The following is a 27395-nucleotide window of genomic DNA, read 5'->3' on the forward strand; positions in this document are numbered from 1 at the left end:
TATGTTTTGTGTGCTTTTTCTTCTCTTTGTTTTTGTTGCCAGAGCGATTAGTTTCTTGCCTCTTCTTGGGTATAGCTTGCTTCATATGTTGGGCTTCATTTATTATCCTTTTGTAGTAGTGCTGGATTTGTAAAAGATATTGTGTAAATTTGGTTTTCCATGGAATATCTTGGTTTCTCCATCTATGTTAATTGAGTTTTGCAGGATACAGAGGTAGCCTGGGTGGCATTTGTGTTCTCTTAAAGGTCTGAATGACATCAGTCCAGGATCTTCTGGCCTTCATAGTTTCTGTTGAAAAAGTCTGGTGTGTGATTCTGATAGGTCTGCCTTTATATGTTACTTGACCTTTTTCCCTTACTGCTTTTAATATTCTTTCTTTATTTTGTGCGTTTGGTGTTTTGACTATTATGTGACGGGAGGTGTTTCTTTTCTGGTCCAATCTATTTGGAGTTCTGTAGGCTTCTTGTATGCATATGGGTATCTCTTTTTTGGGTTAGGGAAGTTTTCTTCTATGATTTTGTTGAAGATATGTACTGGTCCTTTGAGCTGGGAGTCTTCACTCTCTTCTATACCTATTATCCTTAGGTTTGATCTTCTCATTGAGTCCTGGATTTCCTGTATGTTTTGGACCAGTAGCTTTTTCCGCTTTACATTATCTTTGACAGTTGAGTCAATGATTTCTATGGAATCTTCTGCTCCTGAGATTCTCTCTTCCATCTCTTGTATTCTGTTGGTAAAGCTTGTATCTACAGCTCCTTGTCTCTTCTTTTGGTTTTCTATATCCAGGGTTGTTTCCATGTGTTCTTTCTTGATTGCTTCTATTTCCATTTTTAATTCCTTCCAATGTTTGATTGTGTTTTCCTGGAATTCTTTCAGGGATTTTTGTGTCTCCTCTCTATGGGCTTCTACTTGTTTATTTATGTTTTCCTGGAATTCTTTCAGGCATTTTCGCGATTCCTCTCTGTAGGCTTCTACTTGTTCTCTAAGGTAGTTCATCATGTCTTTCTTGAAGTTCTCCAGCATCATGGTCAAATATGATTTTGAATCTAGATCTTGCTTTTCTGGTGTGTTTGGATATTCCATGTTTGTTTTGATGGGAGAATTGGGCTCCGATGGTGCCATGTAGTCTTGGTTTCTGTTGCTTGGGTTCCTGCGCTTGCCTCTCGCCATCAAATTATCTCTAGTGTTACTTTGTTCTGCTATTTCTGACAGTGGCTAAACTGTCCTATAGGCCTGTGTGTCAGGAGTGCTGTAGACCTGTTTTCCTCTCTTTCAGTCAGTTATGGGGACAGAGTGTTTCTGCTTTGGGCCTGTAGTTTTTCCTTTCTACAGGTTTTTCAGCTGTTCTTGTGGACCTGTGCCTTGAGTTCTGGGCAAGTCACTTGCAGCATAAGTAGTCTTACCTGTGGTCCCAAGGCTCAAGTTCGCTCTCGGGGTTCTGCCCACGGGCTCTCCGCGGGTGGCAGCAACCAGGAAGATTCTTGCGCCGCCCTCTTCCGGGGGCCTCCTGCACCAGGGTTCCAGATGGCCTCCGTGTTTTCCTCTGGAATCAGTAATGTGTGCAGAGAGAAGTCTCTTCTTCTGGTTTCTGCAGGCGTGGTCTTGCCTCTCTGGGTTTAGCTCTCCTCCCATCAGTTTGGGTGCAGAGAACTGTTTATCCGGGTCTGTTTCCTTCAGGTTCAGGCGGTGTCTCAAACAGGGCTCCTGCTGCTCTGCCCTCCCCACAGGAACCCAGTGGCCTTGTACAGTTTCCTCTTGGGTCAGGGATGTGGGCAGGGGTGGGCAGTGTTGGTGGTCTCTTCCGCTCTGCAGCCTCAGGAGTGCCCACCTGACCAGGCGGTAAGGTATCTCTCCCAAGGGTTCTGGGAGCAGAGAGCTGCTGCGGGCCGGGATCCGCGGGTGTGGGACTTCCCAACAATATTCCTTCTGTTTCTAAGTTTTGAAATATTTTGAGGAGAGTTGGTATTAATTCTTTGAAACACTCTGCTAAAACTGTTGACCTTGGGTTTTTTTTTTCTGCAAGAATTGATGACTACAGTATTTCTTTCAAGGTGGTAGGTCTATTTTAATTGTTCATCTAAACTTAGTCTAATTTTGCTACGTGGTATTTTCCTAGAAAATTGTTCATTTCACTTAGAATTTCCACTTTTGTGGAGTACATGTTTTTGAAGTAATATATAATGATTCTTTGTATTTCCTCAGTGACTATTATTAAGTATCTCTTTTTATTTCTGGTTCTGTTATTTTGAATATTCTCTTTGTCATTTACTTCGTTTGAACAAGGGTTTGCCTATCTTGTTGATTTTCTCAAGGAATCAAATCTTGGTTTCATTGGTTTTTTATATTGTCCCCTTTGTTTCTATTTTATTGATTTCATACCCGAATTTGATTACTTTCAACCTTCTACTCCACTTGGGTGATCATTGTTTTTGTTGTAGAGCTTTTAAGTGTGCTATTAAATCCCTGATATGAAATCCCTCTAACTTCCTTATGAAAGCACTTAGTTGCTATGATCTTTCCTCCTTGCGCTGCTTTCATTGTGTCTCATAAGTCAGGGTTTGTTTTGCAGTCATTTTCTTTGAAATAGAGCAAGTAATTTTTTTCCATTTTTATTGGAATATTTTTCCATTTACTTTGTTTATTAACATTTCAAATGTTATCCCCCTTCGCATTTTCCTTTCAACAACTCCCTATCTCCTTTCCACTACCCCAGCCCCTATGAGGGTGCACCCTTACCCACCTACTCACTCCTACCTCAATGCCCTAGCATTTCCCTACCCTGTGTCATTGAGCCTCCACAGGACCAAGGAGTTCCCCTCCCAGTGAAGTCCAATAAGGCAATCCTCTGCTACATATCCATCTGGAGCAATGGGTCTCCCCATGTGTACTCTTTGGTTGGTGGTTTAGTCCCTGTCAGCTTTAGGAGGTCTGGTTGGTTGATACTGTTGTTCTTCTTATGGGGTTGCAAACCACTTTAGCTCCTACAGTCCTTGCCCTAACTTCTCCATTGGGGTCCCTATGCTTAGTCCAGTGTTTAACTGCTTACATCTGCATCTGTATTTGTATGACTCTGGCAGTGTCACACAGGGGCAGCAAGATACAAATTCAACTGAGGAGCATCTGGTTACCCTAATAAAACTTGTGCTACCAATGTAGCCATGGGAGTAGCTTACTAGGCCAGTCTTTGTTGTAGTTCACAGTGTTGACAGGTGGGTAAGACTATGAATGACCTTGTTGAATAAGCTCAATGCATCTCTCATGCCAAGGAATGTATCAAGCAAAGAGAAAACACTTGGTCAATATGAACTTGATTTCACATGTTCCATTTAATGTATGGTGTCTTTGGCAAGAGGGTCTTAACATACATTATTGGTTTTTAAACAACTGCGGTGACAATCGTCTATATTGTTTGAGGGGGTCTCCAAACACTCAGACCAAAAACTCAATTGCATTCATCTCACAGTTGGCTTTTTCATTGATACCCTATAAATTATAATATTATCATAATACTCTGTACATAATAACACAAAATAAATACTTTCACAGACAAAAATATACAGACCTCTTATATAATTTTTTCATATATGCATAGTGTTAGTTATCCACTCCCCATTATTCCATCTGCATTATTTTTCACAGTAATATAATGTTGAACAGTTTTTTTTTTTTTACTTTTTAAATTGACTTTTTTTTTTTTCGTGTCAGAGGAAGGAAGAGAGAGAGAGAGAGAGAGAGAGAGAGAGAGAGAGAGAGAGAGAGAGAGAGAGAGAAATGGAGAGAGCGGAAGGAAGAGTCCTGGAGAAGAAGAGGAGGAGGAGGAATAGTGAGAGTTAAATTGACTTTTATTAGTTAAAACATGTTTCCTTCCTAGGCAAGTATGATATCACAAAAATTATCATATACAAATATACCAATAAAGTAGCTGCTAAATTCTACAAATCCCACACTTACATATAAAGAATTTTTAATAATAAAATATCAGTTTTCCCTAGACACTGACAGACTATAATTAATGTCCAGGAGGCTCAAAAGGCAGAGTGTTTTCACATAGTTTGTCCCATCTTAAGACATGCTTATCCCACATTCTGAAATAAAAGCCAAGTGATCCTATACTATCATAATTATATTTCTCATACAGGAATATATTGATATCAAAATTGCTCTCAGGTGATTTTTTTCAGAATGCTGATGTGATTCTAAAAGTATAATTATGCCACAATCTAAGAAAATTCTGTTCTATAAAAACTCAATCTGTCAATAAAAGTCAAGGTTTATATTTGTCAGCAATTCATATACATAAATATGTTCTTATGTATAATTTTTTAAAACCTATATCACATGTAGCTATATAAAATAAATCTCTAATTAAACAATCTTGCAATGATTTCTACAATTTACTAGAAATATCCATATATAAATATGCATATATAAATATATTCTCACACACATATACATTCATTGCTTCATCATTAAAATTGATATTTCAATATATATGTGGCAAATATATAACATAAAGCACATTATATTGTTATAATCTTTTATTCAGATATTAGATAGTTGCTGTATGTTAAAACTATTCTTAATCAGTTAAGTTTTTTGAATTTTCATTTTTTTTTTGATTAACTTGAGTATTTCTTATACATTTCCTTGAGTTTATTCCCTTCCGGATTTCCGGGCAAACATTCCTCCCCCCCCTTCCTTATGGGTGTTTTCCTCCCCTCCCCATTGCCGCCCCTCCCCCAACAGTCTAGTTCACTGGGGTTCAGTCTTAGCAGGACCCAGGGCTTCCCTTCCACTGGTGCTCTTACTAGAATATTCATTGCTACCTATGAGGTCAGAGTCCAGGGTCAGTCCATGTATAGTCTTTAGGTAGTGGCTTAGTCCCTGGAAGCTCTGGTTGCTTGGCATTGTTGTACATATGGGGTCTCGAGCCCCTTCAAGCTCTTCCAGTTCTTTCTCTGATTCCTTCAACTAGGGTCCTATTCTCAGTTCAGTGGTTTGCTGCTGGCATTAGCCTCTGTATTTGCTGTATTCTGGCTGTGTCTCTCAGAGCGATCTACATCCGCTCCTGTGGTCTTTGGACACTTTTTGCTGTTGAACAGTTTTTGAAATGATTAAAGTATCATGAGTTAAATATTTGATGGTTAACATATGCACATTTATATTTGTATGTGTGTGCATGAGAACACCTTTATATTTGTTGATTCTGTGTTGGGATTTTTACATTAATTATGTTATGTGTGTATTTAACTCCTCGTGATTAATTATACATTTTAAGTTTGGGAATCCTGTACCATTTTAACTAAAAATATAGACCTTTATTAAAATTTATTTTTATAATTAAGAAATCATCTGCATTCCTGTCAGGTTGACCATAGGTACTTGGGATAGTTACCCTTCATTTTCCACATGTCAGTGAAGGTGTTTCAGAGAGGTGCCTCTGAGGACAGTAGACCAAATATCTGTTTATGTGATCATCCCATAAGGTGATGTAGAATCTAAATAAAAAGCACCCACTCTCCAAAGAATTGAGCACCAAAGTTCATAAATCTTCATTATAAATGTTTACTCAATGTTAACACATACCTCATGTATGTAGCTCCATAAATCCATCTCTCCCACTACGTTATCCTTATCATGATGGTAAGTAAGTGCCACTTGTAATAGCATTTGGATAGAATGTTCTATAAATATCTGTTAAATCCATTTGGTTCATGATTTCTTTTAGTCTGTCTATGTCTCTGTTTAATTTCTGTTTCCATGATCTGTCCATTGATGAGAGTGGGGTGTTGAAATCTCCTACTATTATTGTGTGAGGTGCAATGTGTGCTTTGAGCTTTAGTAAGGGTTCTTTTATGTATGTAGGTGCCCTTGTATTTGAAGCATAGATATTTAGGATTGAGAGTTCATCTTTGTGGATTTTTCCTTTGATGAATATGAAGTGTCCTTCCTTATCTTTTTTGATGACTTTTGGTTGAAAATCAATTTTATTTGATATTAGAATGGCTACTCCAGCTTGCTTATTCAGACCACTTGCTTGGAAAGTTGTTTTCCAGCCTTTTACTCTGAGATAGTGTCTATCTTTCTCTCTGAGGTATGTTTCCCGTGGGCAGCAAAATGTTGGGTCCTCATTGCATATCCAGTTTGTTAATCTGTGTCTTTTTATTGGGGAATTGAGTCCATTGATGTTGAGAGATATTAAGGAATAGTGATTGTTGGTTCCTGTTATATTCGTGTTTGGATGTGAGATTATGTTTGTGTGCTTGTCTTCTCTTTGTTTTGTTGCAAAACAAGTAGTTTCTTGCTTTTTCTAGGGTGTAGTTTGCCTCCTTGTGTTGGGCTTTACCATTTACTATCATTTCTAGGGCTGGATTTGTAGAAAGATATTGTGTAAATTTGGTTGTGTTATGGAATATCTTGGTTTATCCATCTATGTTAATTGAGAGTTTTGCTAGATACAGTAACCTGGGCTGGCATTTGTGTTCTCTTGGGGTCTGTATGACATCTATCCAGGATCTTCTGGCTTTCATAGTCTCTGGTGAGAAGTCTGGTGTGATTCTGATAGGTCTGCCTTTATATGTTACTTGACCTTTTTCCCTTTCTGCTTTGAATATTCTTTCTTTGTTTTGTGCATTTGGTGTTTTGACTATTATGTGATGGGAGGAGTTTCTTTTCTGGTCCAATCTATTTGGAGTTCTGTAGACTTCTTGTATGTTTATGAGCATCTCTTTCTTTAGGTTAGGGAAGTTTTCTTCTCTGATTTTGTTGAAGATATTTACTGGTCCTTTGAGTTGGGAGTCTTTACTCTCTTATATACCTATTAACTCCAGATTTGATCTTCTCATTGTGTCCTAGATTTCCTGTACGTTTTGGGCCAGTATCTTTTTCCATTTTCCATTATCTTTGACAGTTGTGTTGATCAGTTCTATGGAATCTTCTGCTCCTGAGATTCTCTCTTTTATCTCTTGCATTCTGTTGATGATGTTTGTATTTATGGCTCCTTGTCTCTTCCTTTGGTTTTCTATATCTATGTCTCCCTTTGTGCTTTCTTTATTGCTTTTATTTCCATTTTTAATTCCTTCACATGTTTGTTTGATTGTGTTTTCCTGTAATTCTTTCAGGGATTTTTGCATTTCCCCTCTATAGGCTTCTGCTTGTTTATTTGTGTTTTGCTGCATTTTTCTAAGGGAGTTCTTTATTTCTTTCTTGAAGTTCTCCATCATCATGACCAAATGTGATTTTATATCTAGATCTTGCTTTTTCTGGTGTGTTTGGATATTCAGTGTTTGCTTTGGGGGGAGAATTGGGCTCTGATGATGCCATGTAGTCTTGGTTTCTGTTGCTTGGGTTCCTTCGCTTGCCTCTTGCCACCAGGTTGTCCCTGGTGTCACCTTGCTCTGCTATTTCTGACAATGATTAGACCTTCCTATAGGCCTGTGTGTAAGGAGTGCTGTAGACCTGTTTTCCTGTTCTCTTTCAGCCTGTTATGGGAACAGAGTGTTCTGCTTTCAGGCATGTAGTCTTTCCTGTCTACTGGTCTTCAGCTGTTCCTGTGGGCATGTGTCCTCAGTCCACCAGGCAGGTCACTTTGAGCAGAAAAGTTGGTCTTACCTCTTGTCTCGGGCCTGGAGTCGCTTCTCAGAGCTGGGTTTTAGCTCTCTGTAAGGGTAGCAACCAGCAGGGCCTGCCCTGCCTTTGCTCAGGACCATGGGCACAGGGGGCACAGATGGCACTAGGCATTTTCCTCTAGAGTCAGGAATGTGGGCACAGAGTAGTCGCCTCTGGCTTCCTAGGCATATCTGCCCCTCGAAAGGTCTACTTCTTCCTCCCACGGGATTTGCGTGCAGGGAGCTGTTTGACCAGATTCCTTCAGATCCACACAGTGTCTGGACTGCAGTGTTGAGAGAACATTCTATCTTAAAACAAAGAATATATGTCCTTCTCACCAATCTATTGAACTTTCTCCAAAATTGACCATATAATAGGTTATAAAACAGGCCTCAACTGATACAGAAAGATAGACTTTATCCCATGCATCCTATCAGACCATCATGGGCTGAAGCTGGTCTTCAATAACAATAAGGAAAGAATGCCCACATATACATGGAAGTTAAACAATGCTCTACTCAAAGATAACCTGGTCAAGGAAGAAATAAAGAATGAAATTAAAAACTTAGAATTTAATGAAAATGAAAGTAAAACATACCCAAACTTGTGGGACACAATGAAAGCTGTGCTAAAAGGAAAACTCATAGTTCTGAGTGCCTGCAAAAACAAACAGGAGAGAGCATATATCGGCAGCTTGACAGCACACCTAAAAGCTCTAGAACAAAAAGAAGCAAACACAACCAGGAGGAGTAGAAGGTAGGAAATAATCAAACTCAGAGCTGAAATCAACCAAGTAGAAAAAAAAGGACCATAGAAAGAATCAACAGAACCAAAAGTTGATTCTTTGAGAAAATCAACAAGATAGATAAACTCTTAGCCAGACTAACCAGAGGACAGAGAGAATGTGTCCAAATTAACAAAATCAGAAACGAAAAGGGAGACATAACAACAGAGTCAGAGGAAATTCAAAATATCATCAGATCTTACTACAAAAGCCTATGTTCAACAAAACTTGAAAATTTGGAAGAAATGAACAATTTCCTAGATAGATATCAGGTACTGAAGTTAAATCAGGAACAAATAAATAATTTAAACAACCCCATAACTCCTAAAGAAATAGAAGCAGTCATTAAAAGACTCCCAACCAAAAAGAGCCCAGGTCCAGATGGATTCAGTGTAGAATTCTATCAGACCTTCAAAGAAGACCTCATACCAATATTATCCAAACTATTCCACAAAACTGAAACAGATGGAGAAGTACTGAAATCCTTCTATAAAGCTACAATTACTCTTATACCTAAAGCACACAAAGACCCAACAAAGAAAGAGAACTTCAGACCAATTTCCCTTATGAATATCGACACAAAGATACTTAACAAAATTCTTGCAAACCGAATCCAAGAACACATTAAAACAATCAATCACCATGATCAAGTAAGCTTCATTCCAGGGATGCAGGAATGGTTTAATATTTGGAAAACCATCAATGTAATCCATTATATAAACAAACTTAAAGATAAAAACCACGTGATCATTTCACTAGATGCAGAGAAAGCACTTGACAAAATTCAACACCCCTTCATGATAAAAGTCCTGGAAAGAACAGGCACTCAAAGCCCATACCTAAACATAGTAAAATCTATATACAGCAAACAAGTAGCTAATATTAAACTAAATGGAGAGAAACTTGAAGCAATCCCACTAAAATCAGGGACTAGATAAGGCTGCCCACTCTCTCCCTACTTATTCAATATAGTTCTCGAAGTCCTAGCCAGAGCAATCAGAAAACAAAAGGAGATCAAGGGGATACAGATTGGAAAGGAAGAAGTCAAAATATCACTATTTGCAGACGATACGATTCAGGTAATGAAGATAAATCAGGAACAAATAAATAATTTAAACAACCTCATAACTCCTAAACAAGTAGAAGCAGTCATTTAAGTGATCTGTAGAGTTCCACCAGAGAACTACTAAACCTGATAAACACCTTCGGCAAAGTGGCTGGGTATAAAATCAACTCAAATAAATCAGTAGACTTCCTCTACACAAAAGAGAAACAAGCCGAGAAAGAAATTAGGGAAATGACACCCTTCATTATCATCCCAAATAAAATAAAATACCTCGGTGTGACTTTAACCAAGCAAGTGAAAGATCTCTATAAAAAGAACTTCATGCCTCTGAAGAAAGAAATTGAAGATCTCAGAAGATAGAAAGAACTCCCATGGCCATGGATTGACAGGATTTATGTAGTAAAAATGGCCATTTTACCAAAAGTAATCTACAGATTCAATGCAATCCCCATCAAAATTCCAACCCAGTTCTTCATAGAGTTAGATGCAAAAATTTGCAAATTCATCTTGAATAACAAAAAACACAGGATAGCTCAACAATACAAAGTCTTTCGGAGGAACCACTATCCCTGAACTCATGCAGCATTACAGAGCAATAGTGATAAAAACTGTATGGTATTGGTACAGAGACAGACAGATAGACAAGTGGAATAGAATAGAAGACCCAGAAATGAACCCATACATATATGGCCACTCGATTTTTGACAAAGGAGCCAAAACCATCCAATGGAAAAAGATAGCACTTTCAGCAAATGGTGCTGGGTCAACTGGAGGTCAGTATGTAGAAGAATTCAGATCGATCCATGCTTATCACCCTGTACAAAGCTTAAGTCCAAGTGGATTAAGGACCTCCACATCAAACCCCATACACTCAAACTAATAGAAGAAAAAGTGGGGAAGCATCTCGAACACATGGGCACTGGAGAAAATTTCCTAAACAAAACACCCTTATCTTATGCTTTAAGATCAAGAATCAACAAATGGGATCTCATAAAACTGCAAAGCTTCTGTAAGACAAAAGACACTGTTAGGACAAAACGCCAACCAACAGATTGGGGAAAGATCTTTACCAATCCTACAACTGATAGAGTACTTATATCCAAAATATGGAAAGACCTCAAGAAGTTGGACTGCAGGGAGACAAATAACCCTATTAAAATGTGGCATTCCAAGCTAAACAAAGAATTTATGGCTAAGAAATGCCGAATGGCTGAGAAGCACCTAAAGAAATGTTCAACATCTTTAGTCATAAGGGAAATGCAAATCAAAACAACCCTGTGATTCCACCTCACACCAGTGAGAATGACTAAGATCAAAAACTCTGGCGAGAGCAGATGCTGGCAAGGATGTGGAGAAAGAGGAACACTCCTCCATTGTTGGTGGGAATGCAGACTGGTACAATCGTTCTGGAAATCAGTCTGGAGGTTCCTCAGAAAATTGGACATTAAACTACCTGAGGACCCAGCTATACCTCTCTTGGGCCTATACCCAAAAGATGCCCCAGCATATAACAAAGACACATGCTCCAGTATGTTTATAGCAGCCTTACTTATAATAGCCAGAAGCTGGAAAGAACCCAGATGCCTTTCAACAGAGGAATGGATACAGAAAATGTTGTACATCTACACAATGGAATACTATTTAGCTATCAAAATAAATGTCTTTATGAAATTCATAGGCAAATGGATGGAACTGGAAAATATCATCCTGAGTGAGGTAACCCAATCAAAGAAAAACACACATGGTATGCATTCACTGATAAGTGGATATAAGCCCAAATACTTAAATTACCCTAGATGCACAGAATACATGAAACTCAAGAAGGATGACTAAAATTCAAATGCTTCACTCCTTCTTTAAAAGGGGAACAAGAATACCCTTGGGAGGGAATAGTGAGGAAAAGTTTAGAACAGAGGCTGAAGGAACTCCCATTCAGAGCCTGCTTCACATGTGGCCCATACATATACAGCCACCAAACTAGATAAGATGGGTGAAGCAAAGCAGTCCAGGCTGACAGGAACCAGATGTAGATCTCTCTTGAGAGACACAGCCAGAATATGACAAATACATAGGTGAATGCCAGCAGTGTACCACTGAACTAAAAACGGTACCCCCATTGAAGGATTCAGAGAAAGGACTTAAAGAGTTTGAAGCGGCTTGAGGCCCCATATGAACAACAATGCCAATCAACCAGAGCTTCCAGGGACTAAGCCATTACCCAAAGACTGTACATGGACTGACCCTGGGCTCCAACTGCATAGGTAGGAATGAATAGCCTATAAGAGCACTATTGGAAGGGGAAGCCCTTGGTCCTGCCAAGACTGAACCCCCATTGTATGTGATTGTTGGGGGGAGGGTTGTAATGGGGGGAGGATGGAGAGGGGAATACCCAATAGAAGGGGAGAGGGAGGGATTAGGGTGATGTTGACCTGGAAACCGGGAAAGGAAATAACAATTGAAATGTAAATAAGAATTACATAATTTAATAAAGATGGAGGAAAAAATTGCATTTGGTATTTGGAGTAGTACATACAGATGACCATAATGGAGGAGAATGAGTAAGAGATAACAAAAGTGCACACCTGGATGGCAATAGTTTGGATTGCTCCATTTTTATGTGAGGCATTAAGAAAGTACTGAGAACTCTTGACTTGCCTTTTATAGCTGAAGAAGGTACTCACCATGGATACTCTTGGACAGTCCATGAGACCCAGACATAGTCCATCAGAGAAACACAGTAAGAACATATACAGTGCAGTTCGTACATTTTCCAAAGCAAACTATGAAAATATTCATAACTCCTCCAGTTAGTCACATTTATGTTGTACCTTGGGCATGATACTCTTGCTGGAGTCATGATGTTTAAAAAGAGATGCACAAGCCAGCCTACTGAGCAGGAGGGACCAATGTACTTGATGGCTCTGTATTTAAGTATCATCAAACAGCTGGGGCTGTTTGTGTTTTCTTGGAAGCATCTCAGTAGGCGCACTGCATACAAAGAAATTCCTCTTATTATTCTGTAAATATAGTTTACTGTATTACATTCAATATTATCTAGGAAATTTTTAAATCTATAATTTTACAGCATCTATGGAATACCTTTTGTGATTATAGACAATCAGTTAGCAAAAGCTATATGTTCTATAATCTGGCCTTGGAGCATTAATGACTTTCCAGTAGATACTAAAATGATACAATAAAGTAGTCCTGAAGAATTTCCAAGCATTCTTACTGTAATCTTGGAGAATAGAGAAATTAACATTGCAATGTTTTCAGAAGCCAATTCTTTCCTATGATAAAGTAAATAAATTTATTATATTTATTAATTCCTAGAAATATATCATCACGTGCATCATCTCATATTGTTAGCTAAAAAAATATATTTATAGAATTATTTCTTTTGTATAGCTCTTCCACTAAAGAAGAACATTCAAAAGTTTGTTCTTTGGTAATGTAAATGTTCTCTATTATTTAAATAGAATGTTTGGACATTTTTCTTTAGGAATAATATTTTCTCTGGGTAAGGTGCTGTATGACCTTTACAATAGCCATTAAGAGATAGAGGCACACAGACAAATATATTTGAAGGTAACTTGGTCTACAGAGTTATTTCCAGGGCAGACCATGTTACAGAACACATAACTATGTTAACTCCCTAAAAATGATAAATATTTTTATTGCTTTTGAAAAACATGATGATTTGGGGTCAATTTTCAAAGAAAAAAATTTTAAGATGCATTAATTCTGAAAATCACAAAACATACAATTCACAATTCCTTTGGAAAAGCAATAGATATGTGAAAATTTTATTTTGAGAGTAGGTAAATATTCACAATATATAAAGCATGTTTATTTTTAATATTTATATTGTTTTTCTCTCTTTATATTGTTTTTCATTATGTGTTTTAATTATTGTTGTGGTTGCATGAGAGTGTAAGTGCTATTAGGGCCAGAGTTCTTGGATCTGCCATCATTGGATTTACAGGCAAGGATAAGCCACAAATAGGAACTTCAAACTGAACTCATATAAAAAGTAATAGCAAAATACACTTTGAAAACTGGCTTATCCCTCTAGTCTATAAAAACATTTGAATTTACATTTGAAAAAACAAAATATAAAGTAAATGAGAGATGGTTTCATAACGTGGATAAGTTACATATAAACTGTAAAGATGTCAAAAAATGTGCAAAATCTGGCCCAATATTCCCAATAATTAAAGGAATATAATGAAGGGATGCAAATCAAAGCTGCAATGAGAGATAATCACCTTCAGTATAAATAGGTATTAATCAAAACAAATTACCATAAATAAAGGCAAGAATTAAAGCTGCTGAGATAAGGTGAAATACGAATCCATGTGCAGACTCTATGGGAAAGTAAAATATTTTAGCAACTATACTAGTATTGTTTATCTTAAGGAAACTGATAAATTGACATGTTACTGGAGTCTGGGGTCCTTAGTATATCCAAAGCCATACAGGAAATGACTGGTTTTGAGTAAACAGAATAAATGTATATTCTTTGTTTTTCTCAAATTACCATACTCAGACTCAGCAATTCTCAGGTAGAATTTGAAAAGCTACAGCAATTTCTTTCTGTAATGTTTTGTAGTCAGAATTTCTGGCCCTGAATGATTTTGTATAAAATGGATATTACCATGCAAAAAACCTAAACTATGATTATATCCTCTCACTTTGCACTAAAATTTTCAACTCATTCAAAAGCTTAAATGCTACAACCATAAGAGGAAAATGCTAGTACACAGATGTAAGTAGAGGCAACAAAACTCAATAGTACAGCCATTGCACAAAGAATTTAGAAGTAGACCTATTTGAAATGAAAAGAATTCTGCACATTAAAGGAAAGTAAAACCGTAGTGAGGTAAAACCTACACGATGTTAGAAAACATTGACTTTTCAACTTGAATCAGGAAATTAATACCTACCATGTATAAAGGAAAATAGAATTACCATATAATACAGCTATATAATTTTTGGACACAAACCCAAAGGACTCTATGTCCTACCACAGCAGGCATGTGCATCCATGTAAGCTGCTGACTTTTTCCCAATAGTAAAGACATGAAATCTATCCTAGGTATTCATCAGCAGACAATGGAAATTCACAGTGGAATTTTGTTCAACTGTAATGAAAAACAAAGTGATGAACTATTCAGTAAGGATATGGATTGGAAAAGAATTCAACAAGGTGAAAAATTAAGAAAAACAACTCAAGTTGTTTGTAGAACAGGGACATATCCATATGAATGTATGTGAACAAAACTCATTATGGACTATAAAAGCAGAAAAGGGTTCAAAAGATTCAGACAAAATAGATAATGAGGAACAAAGTCTAGGGTAGTAAATTCAGTATATGTGGCTAAAAGTCAACAGAATGTATAAAGGGTATGCAGAAGTGATTGATGTTGATGGGATTTGAGAGGAAACCTAGAAGAGGAACAAAACTAAATTTTTTGAAAATGTCATGAAATCCAACATTGTGTAGAGTAATTACATTTTTAAAAGTCACCCTTCCCCCAGATACTATTGTTTTGTGGTGATTTCCTGTCGTTGAACATGGCAGTTTTGAAGTCAATGCAATCTTATAACACACCCTCCACTTAAAATATAATTAAATTCCCCTGGTAATTTGTGTGTTATGTGTCTTCTCTGGAAATTTTCTTATATTTGAAGGACTGATGACTAAACCCAGAGTTTATGACTAGAAGATGAGCCCTCTGCCATGGTGCTACAGTTCTATCCTTTTTATATGAATTATGGATCACTATGTCATTTTTTTAGAAGAATGAAATTTAAAATCTTTATACCTTGGTGATACAATGGCTACACAATCATTTAGTGCATTGAAAATTTTGACAAAAAGTGTGTGTGTGTGTGGGTCTAGATGAAAGGCCACACAGTGGGGAGAAGGAACTTACTGAAACCACCTCCAGCAGAAAGATAGGGAATCAAACGACGGATGGGGTTGCTATCCCACAGACAAAGTTCTGAACCATAATTTTTTCCTGTCTGAAAGAAATGCAGGGATGGAAATGGAGAAGAGCCTGAGTAAAAGAATGGCCAGTGACAGGCCCAAAGTTGGTTTCAGTTCTAGGGGAGGCCCCAAGACCTGATACCATTACTGAAGATAATGGGCATTCACAAAAAGGAACCTACCATGATTGCTTATCAAAAGAACCAAAAAGCAACTGAAAGATTCAGATGCAGATATGTGAACACAACCAACAAACAGAAGCTGCTGACCCCTCTGGTTGAATTAGAGAAAAACTGGAGGAAGCTGAGGAGAAGGGCAACCTTTTAGGAGGACCAGCAATCTCAATTGACCTGGACCCCTGAGATCTTTTAGGCACTGGATCACCAAACAGGCAGCCTATACCAGCTGAGATGAGGCCTGTAATACATATACAACAGAGGACTCCTAGCTCAGGTGTTCAGTCAGTGAAGGTGTACCTACCTCTCAAGACACTGAATGCTGCAGGAAGTTTAGAGGTATGATGGGGTGGATGGGGTGGAAACATCCTTGTGGAGTCATGGGTTGGGGAGTGCAGGAGTGGTGTGAGGAGGAGGTATGGGATGTGGAACGCACAGGATGTGGACAAGGAGGAGAATAATATTGGAGTGTAAAAATTAATTAATTCATTAATTAATTAAAGAAAATTTTGATTATACCTGTCTTGTTTTTTCCTGGAATTTTTGCATTAAGTACATGACAAAAATGTACATTTTTCTTTGCTTTGTGGAGTACATTTTAAATTGTAAAAATTTTATTCCCAATTGCAATTCATTTTATAAGATACTTCTTATGCAAGGTAAAAATTCCAACCTTCATTAGATGCTTTGAAATATTAAGGTGTAATAAGATTCCCATGGAAGTTCCTTGTGAGTTTTCTATTGTATACATATGCTCACCACTGTGGTATGTGTGCTGTTACAGACTGAACCATATACATTAAAAAGTAGGTTGACCTCAAAAAAAAAAAAGATACTTCTTATGCTTTACTAATTTTGTTTCGATTATAAATACATTTCTGAAATCGAGTATAAATATATCTCTGAAAGAAGTTCTTATGATATATGTGTCTTTACGAATGTGGGATACTTTTTCACATGAAAAGATGAATTGCTTTTTCATATACCAATTCTATTCCTTAGTATGATTAAAACAGAGTTAAAATCAAGGTCTTGAAAAAGTACCTTGGAAGTCACTTCCACAGCAGAATCACTCAAAACAGAAAAGAAATCATTCCACATGTCCATTAACAAAGAATTGCATGAAGATAACATGGTGTATACATATAATGGAAGTACATTATATGTAATATAATGTATGTTATATAATATATGCTTTCTACAAAGTCAATGTCCAGAGAGACCAACAAGGGTCCCACATGTTGAAAGGAGAGAATCAACTTTCAAAACATATCTTCTAAGCTCCACACTTATCTGCTGTCATAGGTCCACATGTTTTTCCTCAAAAAATAAAAGAATCCTCTAATAATAATTTGAAAGAGAGTAGAATAATCACTGACAGTGATATGAGGAGAAAGTGATTAATCTTTGCTTATGGGCAAAGTGTTTTGGACTTGTGCTAAAATGTTCTTGAGACAGGTCACAGAACAATAGGATTATGTTTTTCATGCTTGAACTGTACACTAATTATAAATATTTGTAGTTTGACTTTGTTTTGTACTTTCACAATGAGAGCATTATGAGTAATATGTAGACAGTTCTTGCTACATTTTTAGGTATGGAGCTATAGTGATGACAGCCAACTAAACAGGACACTGACTTGTGCTTTCTGATATAAATCTCAGGGTTTTCATAGGTTTTCTTTTTTGCATGTAAGAAACATTTAGAACTGCATTAGATAAGAGTATAATATGACAGAGTTTTGCTGTTATTATTTGGAGTTTCACATAATAACATTAATTGTGACATCAGTCAGCTACATAATGCCTGAAATTCTCAATAGTGACCATGACATTGGAATATAGAAAGGCAAATACTTGAGTAGAATTGAAAACTTGTGCTACCACTCTGGAAATCAATCTAGCAGTTTCTCAGAAAAGTGGAAATAACTCTTCCTGAAGACCCAGTTATGCAACTCCTGGGCATACACTCAAAAGATTTTCTATCATAGTTCAAAGACATAAACCCCATTATGTTCCTAGTAGCCTCATTTGCAACAGCCAGAAGCTGGAAACAACCCACATGTATCTCAACAGAAGAATGAATACAGAAACTTTGGTTTATTTACACAATGGAATACTAGTCAGCTATTAAAAGTAAGGATATCACAAATTTTGCAGGCAAATATCACCCTAAGTGAGGTAGCCCAGAAACAAAGGGATATGCATGGTAAGTGATAAGTGGATATTAGTCAAAAAGTAAGAGAAAATACTAATGATACAACTTACAGACTATAAAGTTTAATAAACAGGAAGGCCCAAGTGAGGATGTTTGAATCCCACTTAGGTGTGGAAACAAAAATAATCATGGGAAGAAGAGGGCAGGAACAAGCTGGGTAGAATAGGGAATGGGAAGGGGAAAATGGGAACAGGATCAGGCATGGGTGGGGGACAGGCGGGAAACTCAGAAGACCAGGAGAATGATTGAAAATATGCAGCCTCTGGGGGTGGGAGGCAGATGGACCCTCTAGAAAGTCCCAGAAACCTTGGAGGTAAGACAATCTTAGGACTCATTTGGGGTGCCCTTAGCCAAAATGACCAAGAGTGGGGAAAGGGAACCCAAAGAGTCTACCTCCAGTAGATAGTCAGGGCAAAATAGTCAAATTTTGACTTAGATCATTTCTCTCTAATAGAACTGCTGGGACAAAAATGGAGAAGAGACTGAAGGAAAGGCTTTCCAGTGACTAGTCCAACTAGGGATCCATCTCATTTGGTGTGGGGAGAGCATCAAGGCCTGACAGTACTACTGATGCTGTGATGTGCTTATAGACATGAGCCTAGCATGGCTGTCATATGTGAAGACCTACCAGCAGCTGATTGAGACAGATGTAGATACACATACCCAACCTTTGGACTGAAGTTGCAGATGCCCATGGAGGAATTCGGGGAAGGATTGACCAAGTTCAAGGGGAGGGCAACCCCAGAGGAAGACCAGCAGTCTCAACTAAACAGATCTCTGGGAGATACCAGGAACTGAGCCACCAAGCAGTCAGCATACAGTTGCTAATCTCAACCACCCTGCTCCCAGCCCCCCAAACCCCCCCTCTGACACATATGTAGTAGAGGATTGAGTGATCTGGTCTCAGTGGGAGAAGATGCACCTAAACCTGGAGGGATCTGAGACCCAGGGAAAGGGGACACCTGAATAAAGGGGTGAGGGCATCACCTCTTGGAGACAAGGAGGAGAAAGAATGGTTTGAGGAACTGTGGTGTGGCACAGAAGGGACAACCACTGGAATGTAAATAAAAAGAAAAAAAGAAACAAGAAAAATGAACAAAATGTTTTTGGCTAGTGTTCTCTACAATTCAAGTTCCAGGACATGCAGGACTACACAGAGAAATCCTATCTTATAGGGAAAGTGGAGGTTAAGAAAACCCGTTTTTAAATACTAATACCTACTTTTTTATTTTGGAAAGATCCATGAAAGTAATATATTTTAAATATCAAAGTACAAAATTTGAAAGAAACAGACATTGCTAATTTATTAGAAGATTTATAAAAAATTATAAAAATAGAAAATTATTGAAGTGAGTTTTAAATAATGAGCATAATGTTGTCTTTAGATGCTAAGAAAAAGAATTTTCAATTCATGAGTCTGAGTGGTCAAAACTACATTTTAGAAAGTAAAAATGTTTAGTAAAATGACAGTAGATAGAGATAGTTCCCCTCTAAGAGCCATGACATCACTAGTCCTGAGAATTTGCATAAGATGCCAGACCGGATTTCTCTCCTGTTGAGCATACCTTAAGTCCTAATTGACAGTTGTTGGTAACTGCCAAAATATTAGGGCCACGATTGCATTCTTAGGGCTGTCCTACCACCCCTGTCTTCATTGTACATTATAGGTGTCCCTGTGAGATAGGATTACTTGTCACTTCCCTCCTTTGGATGTTTGCGTAGAAACTTCAACACAACTACCCCAAAGGTTCAGGGAACATCTCAAGTGAGGAAATCTGCAGTAAGACTGTTTCTCTTAGAAAAGAGAAGCTACACCAATGGTAGCACAACAGTCTGACTGAGAGCAGGGATGGCCTCAGCATGCAGAACGACACCTGTGAGTTTGTGGACCTGTACGTGCTGCGGAAATGATCCATGAGAAAAGTGCATCATTGCTGCCAAGGTCCATGCATCCATCTAGATAAATGTGGCCGAGTTCACTATGGTACAGGGCAGTTTAGTGGCCAGTTTAAAATCTACAGTATCTGTTGGGCCATTCACAGGAGGGGCGAGTCAGATGATTGTATTCTCCGATTGGCTAAGGCTGACAGAATTGCCTCAAGATCTTTTGAACAGAAGAAATCGGGTATAATTTGTTATAAATAAAAGTAATAAGTAACTGTGGGGAAAAAAAACAAAAAACAAAAAAAACAAAACAAAAAAAAACCCAAACAAACAAACAAACAAAAAAAACCAAACAAAATACAAAACAAAACGGTGTGACTGATTAAAGCAGACCTGAACAAGTACAACACCAATAAGTGTGCTATCCTGGAAAGGGAAAATTTCATAGGGCTCCACTACGACACAACCTTGAAACCATGTAGAAGTAACACTAAACATACTGAACAAATTGTGTTTATACGTTTATTCATATATATGTATAAATAATAAGATATGAAAAAGGAGGGCATGAATCTGAGGGGGTTGACAGAGAGAATATGGGAAGGGATAAGTTGTAATCAGAGTGTTACCAAAACATAAACAACAAACAAAAAAGGATGTGAAGGTGAGAAAGGTCAATGTATCAGAGACAAAGTTTGGGAAAGTTGCACTTAAGGAATCAGGGTTTGACATTATCAATATGGACTGTATTAGTTAGTATGGAATTTTCGTGAATTTTTAAAAATGATTATTTTAGGAAACAAAAAGAGAAATGCACTGAAAACTGTAAATGGAGGGGCAATACAGCTAACTACGATCAAGAATATAATATTCCCTTGACTCCGTGTAACAGCCAGAGTTAGGGAAATGTCGTGTTTATCCTGCTTCTGTTTGTCAGGAAGAATGTTGAAAATGAATATACTGATTTTTGCTTATTATTGATTGTTGAGTTTCCATTTTAAAGGTGAGGCTCTCTTTCCTTTCACTTTTTTTTCTTTTGAGACAGGTTTTTTTGTTTTTTTTTTGTTTGTTTTTTAAATGTAGCATAGTCTGTCCTGAAAATCAGAACTCAGAGATCTACCCGGCTCTGCTTTTCAAGTGCTAAAATTAAAGATATTATGATGTAGAAATAGGAAAAAAATTGTAACTACTTCAGATCAACAATGAGCATCTCACTGACAAACAACGCACAGAGAATAAGTAAAGTATTCTTCTTTATATGTTTATATACTATAATCATTCACACGTACCTCAGCCTTTGACATGGGGAGAGTCCCAAGGACACTATTCTATAACTACTTTATGCCAACAACGTGCAAATGGATTTGATGATCATAATGACAGTAGAGATGAAGCAGGAACACATTGAAAGAGGGAAGCAGATCTCATATTGGTACTTACCTTTAGTCAGAAATTGAAACTGGGACAGCAACATTAAAACCGAGGAAGCTACAACTTTGTACCCTACTACTCTCTTGTGAGTGCCCGCAGACTCCTGCCTAGATTCCTTCTCTTCTTTGATTGATATTATCTATAGGTTCACAGTCAATGAGAGCCCCAATCATTTAGTGAGTTGAGGACAGAATAGGGAAGAAGTTTTTAAAAAAGTGCTCCAATGTCTCCTATAGAGGCTTCTGCAGTGCTCTTCCTCATTGTGTAAAAATGGAATTCTCTCTTTAATGAAAATAAATCATCTTCCAGAGAGTTTGCAGAATATGTGATGTGATTTTATCCACATTCCTTCATGAACAGTGTAGAAAGCAACTAATATTAATTATAAATAATGAGGGACAGTTAACCTGAAGATGGACCTTTTACTTCAAACTTTTAAGGGAGCCAAAACCTTTGATCCTGTTTGATAGTGTAACTGACTAAGAGAGTTTAAAAGATTGTACTAAGTCAAAAGAAATGGAAAGAGGATTCAGTTAATGCATGCGATATTTGATCCCAATTCATCAAATTAAACCTTTGTAATTTTGCTGGAGCAGGAGAGCATGGACAACAATATGCAGGTGCACATCATGGCAGAGACCACAAAGTATGCCATATGTCTTCCTCTATTGCTTCTTGCCTCATCAGCTTGAGAAATAGTATCACTGTAAAGAAGAATCTCTACATAGCCTTCTATATTCACCTGACCCCAACCCCATCGCTACGGTTATAGATATCATACACACACACATCTGTCTTTTTATGTAGGTGCTTAGAATTAAACTTGGGTTCTAAGGCTTGAACAGCAGGTGGTCTTATCCAGTGAGGAAGCAGAAGATGAAGTCAACCATGAGCAGATTGTGGAAAAGACTTGGACTTTTCTAATGGGACAGATGGGTAAACAGGTCCTGTCTGTCACCACCTTTGAAAACATTTGCTTCTCAGGTACCTATGATCTATTGATTTCTGGCTAGTTTTTCTGTTTTTATTAAAATATACTCGACTTTCTAAGATCTCAATGATTTCCTATTTCATTTAAAAAAAGAAAACAAAAAGTATTTTTAAAAAAGAGTCAACACTTCAATCTATTTAGCATAAGATGAGGTTGTAGATAATAGCCTTGAAAATACCTGGGTCTGAAACCCAGTGCCAACATTAAAGAAAAATGAAAAATCCAAAGAAATCTTTCTTTTAAAAACCAAAAGAAAGAAGACACATGCAAAAGAGTATAGACACGGTGAGCAAAGAGAAGATAAAGATAACAATGCAGAAAAGAAACAAAGAGAGAGGCTAAGTAAAGACAAGAAAGAAGAAAATGAGGTGATATTGAAAGAACACCGGGGTGGGGAAGACCTCCACTCAAATCTCGAGACAATGCAACCCCCCAAGAACTCATGAGAAACCGGTCTTGATGTAATGAACAAGAGGTGTATTTGAGGAACCAGCGTTCTGGGGACAATGTGTATCTCACACAGGAGACAGAGGAGTTGACCCTGAGCCCAATTAGGGGAAGGTATTTATAGGGAAAATTACATAGGTAGTTGGTAACACTTACACAAAGTAATTTCATTGGTTTGTAACTTGGGCTCAGTTCAACTCTAGGCTACCCTGCTTCTGGGGCAAGCTGACCCTAGTTATTGTTTTTCTCAGGACTGTCAAGTCAGGCCTTATTGAGGCTAGATCTTTGTGGTGGCTATAGCCAGGCTACATCCCCAAATCATGTTATGCTATTCTTTGCTGTGAGGTGCACTTGTCCTCACAGCAGGATCAGTGGGGGGATAGTTTAAAATCTTTATTCTTTCAATATCAATAAGAGAGACTCAGCAGCAGCTTACTGGAGGAACATTAGTCACTCAGTTGAAGGAGGATTTGAAGCAGTCTACTACTCTGGCCTGAGATGGAAATAGGTGTGGTTTCACTCAAAAGTTCCTTTAAGTCCCCACTTCCTAAACAGTACATGAGTGACTTTCCCTTAACCTATCTATGGCTTGAGATTTGCTTTCTCCCTCTCTCCCTCCCTTCATCCCTCCCTATTCCTTTTTCCTTTCCTTTCTTAACTCTCCCTTTTTACTTATTTCTTTCATTTCTTCCTTCCATCCTTCATTCCTTCCTTTTTAAGAATTTCTTTCTTCTTCCCTTCCTACCTCGCTTCATCATTCTTGTTTGTAGCAAGGTTTTGAAATATATTCTTAGTACATATTTTAAGTACAAGTGAGATTAAGAGAGACACTCAGGAAGAAGAAAAGAGCACATGCCTGCTTTCTCCAAGGATTGTTTTCTAATGTCTTTCATGTTTACTACTCTTGTGCTATGTTCATTTCCCTTAGTGCTTGATGGCACCATAATTATGCCTGTAACCTTGAGAAGTGAAATTATCTGTTGAAACTGTGGTGAGGTATCCCTGACACTTAAAGAGGTAATTTTCTCCTGGTGTTCTTTCCCAGAAGATTGGTGATTTTTAACTGGCCCAATTTTGGACCTCTGATGACTGCATCTCCACAAGGACAGTAACATTTAATCACCTTGCTCTCAGAAAACAATACAAAACTAAACAAACCAAGAAGTGCAAATTACGTGAGCTTCTTCTCCAAGGAATCAATTAGTAATCAGAACAGAAACTATTTTTGTCAGTCCTTGGAGCACAAAACTTATAGCAAAGTGCCATGCAGACTGAACTTCAAAGCAAGTAAAGTATAAGAAAGTTGCATGAACTTTTACCCTATCACTCAGCCTCTTAGGAAGTTTTCACATTAAAAAAAAAGGTTACATAGACACACAGGACAAATTGCTAAATTAGGTGCTAAAACAGATACCAGATGGCATAACCTCAGACACTTGCAAGAACCTCTACAGAGTCTTGACTCCTCTCTATGTCTCTCACCCCAGCCTTTTACATAAATCCTATCTAGCCACTTATCACCCAGAGACTAAGCCAAAAACCAAAGAATATATATGACCTAATTTGGGTCTTCAGGAATGTATGTAGCAAGAGGACTGCCTTGTATGGCATCAGGGGATGGAGATGCATTTAATCAGGTGTAAAATCCATGCCCCAAGGAAGAGGGATGCTGGTGGGGTTGAGGTGTAGATGGGTGGGCACGTGAGTGCCTTCTCAGTGGCAGAAGGTTAGGGGGGAAAGGGGAACTATGGGAATGTGGACCAGAAAATGGGGCAACTTTTGCAATGTAAATAAATAGAATAATTTACTAAGAAAGAAATAAAATGGTTCCAAAAATGAAAAAAAGAAAGGAAAAAAAGATCATATCCAGTATTAAATATAGCATGTAGGAAGCCTCTTAATTTGGAGAACCTTCAAGTGTAAATTGTATTTTGTAAGAAAAAAATCCTTAATAAGACATGAGAAACTTCTGGCCAGAATAAGTACAGAATGAGTACAAATTTCTCCCATATTTTGGAGCTGGTCACGAAGAGATGATTACTGTAATATGTAGAGAAAGCTCACAAATACTTTATTAGACAACAGGCTAAATTTAAATCAGAGATGATTTAAAAGTGTTAAGTTTCATAAAAAGAAAAATAAAGATAATTGTCCTTTTATGAATTGGGCAAATGAAAGTAAAGAAAATGAGATCTTCAAAGTGTGTATGCACTTTGAAACAGAAACAGAGTTGAGACTGGTACTCATAGTTTAACAGTGTCACAGAAATTTAGCAAACAAAATGTCAATGCTTCTTAAGAATGGTAAGCTGGGGTGATGATGGCACATGCCTTTAATCCTGGTACTTCAGAGACAGAGGCAGGTAAACCTCTGGGAGTTCAAAGCTAGCCTAGTCTAAAAAATGACTTTCAGGACTATAAGGATACATAGACAGCCTCTATCTAAAAAAAAAAAATAATAAAAATTAAAAATTAAAAGAAAGAAAGGAAAACAATGGCTAGGTATACTACAGAGCTACAGTAATAAAAACTGCATGGCATTGACATAAATACCGAAATGTTGATCAATGGAATTAGATTAAAGACCGAAAATTAGCCACAGTCCAGAAACCGCCCGGACATGAAGGGAATCGTTCAACAGTTCTCTGCACCCAAATCCCATAGGAGGGAGAGCTAAACCTTCAGAGGGACAGATACACCTGGGAAGCCAGAAGAGACTACACTCTGCCCACATTTCTGACTCCAGAGGAAAACACCTAACACCATCAAGGACCCCGGTGCACAGGGGCTCCGAAAAAGGCGGCAAAGACCCTTCTGGTTACTGCCTCACTGAGAGCATAAAAGCAGCCCCCAAAGAGCAACTTGAGATGTGGGACCACAGGTAAGGCCAACTTTTCTGCTCCAAGCAACCTGCCTGGTGGACTCAGGACACAGACCCACAGAAACAGCTGAAGACCAGTAGACAGGAAAGACTATACACCTGAAAGCAGAACACTCTGTTCCCATAACTGGCTGAAAGAAAACAGGAAAACAGGTCTACAGCACTCCTGACACACAGGCCTATAGGACAGTCTAGCCACTGTCAGAAATAGCAGAACAAGGTAACATCAGAGAAAACCTGATGGTGAAAGGCAAGCACAAGAACCCAAGCAACAGAAACCAAGACTACAAGACAACATCGGAAGCCAATTCTCCCACCAAAGCAAACACTGAATATCCAAACACACCAGGAAAGCATGATCTACATTTAAAATCACATTTGATCATGATGCTGGAGGACTTCAAGAAAGACATAAAGAATTCCCTTAGAGAAATGCAGGAAAACATAAATAAACAAGTAGAAGCCTATGGAGAGGAATCACAAAAATCCCTGAAAGAATTCCAAGAAAACACAATCAAACAGTTGAAGGAATTAAAAGTGGAAATAGAAGCAATGAAGAAAAAACACAGGGAAACAACCCTGGATATAGAAAGCCAAAGGAAGAGACAAGGAGCCGTAGATACAAGCATCACCAACAGAATACACGAGATAGAATAGAGATTCTCAGGAGCAGAAGATTCCATAAAAATCATCAACACAACTGTCAAAGGTAATGTAAAACGGAAAAAAGGTACTGGTCCAAAACATACAGGAAATCCAGGACTCAATGAGAAGATCAAACCTAAGGATAATATGTATAGAAGAGAGTGAAGACTCCCAGCTCAAAGGACCAGAAAATATCTTCAACAAAATCATAGAAGAAAACTTCCCTAACCAAAAGAAAGAAAGAGATGCCCATAAACATAAAAGAAGCCTAGAGAACTCCAAATAGATTGGACCAGAAAAGAAACTCCTCCTGTCAAATAATAGTCAAAACACCAAATGCACAAAATAAAGAAAGAATATTAAAAGCAGTAAGGGAAAAAGGTCAAGTAACATATAAAGGCAGACCTATCGAATCACACCAGACTTCTCGCCAGAGATTATGAAAGCCAGAAGATCCTGGACAGATGTCATACAGACCCTAAGAGAACACAAATGCCAGCCCCGGTTAATGTATCATGCAAAATCTCAGTTAACATAGATGGAGAAACCAAGATATTCCATGACAAAACCAAATTTACAAAATAATTTCTACAAATCCAGCCCGAAAAAGGATAACAAATGGTAAAGCCCAACATAAGGAGGCAAGCTACACCCTAGAAAAAGCAAGAAACCAATCGTCTTGGCAAAAACCAAAGGGAAGAAAAGCACACAAACATAACCTCACATCCAAATATGAATATAACAGGAAGCAATAATCACTATTCCTTAATATCTCTCAACATCAATGGTCTCAACTCCCCAATAAAAATACATAGATTAGCAAAGTGGATACACAATGAGTACCCTGCATTCTGCTGCCTACAGAAAACACCTCAGAGACAAAGACAGACATTACCTCAGAGGGAAAGGCTGGAAAACAACTTTCCAAGCAAATGGTAGGTAGAAGCAAGCTGGAGTAGCCATTCTAATATTGAATAAAATCAATTTTGAACTAAAAGTCATCAAAAAAGATAAGGAAGGACACTTCATATTCATCAAAGGAAAAATCCACCAAGATGAACTCTCAATCCTAACTATCTATGCTCCAAATACAAGCATACCTACATACATAAAAGAAACCTTACTGAAGCTCAAAACACACATTGCACCTCACACAATAATAGTAGGAGATTTCAATACCCTACTCTCATCAATGGACAGATCATGGAAACAGAAATTAAACAGAGACATAGACAGACTAAGAGAAATCATGAACCAAATGGACTTAACAG

At 37.8% G+C, this 27395-nt stretch overlaps 2 pseudogenes; one reads left to right on the forward strand and one right to left on the reverse strand.

The window, feature by feature from the left end:
• LOC116907817 overlaps window positions 1-18541 on the reverse strand; it is a 49131-nt pseudogene extending 30590 nt beyond the window's left edge.
• Window positions 18542-19706: 1165 nt separating this feature from the next.
• LOC116907901 lies at window positions 19707-23583 on the forward strand (annotated as a pseudogene).
• Window positions 23584-27395: the final 3812 nt, after the last annotated feature.

This window comes from Rattus rattus, chromosome 1 (assembly GCF_011064425.1).
Source record: "Rattus rattus isolate New Zealand chromosome 1, Rrattus_CSIRO_v1, whole genome shotgun sequence".
Taxonomy (NCBI): Eukaryota; Metazoa; Chordata; class Mammalia; order Rodentia; family Muridae; genus Rattus; species Rattus rattus.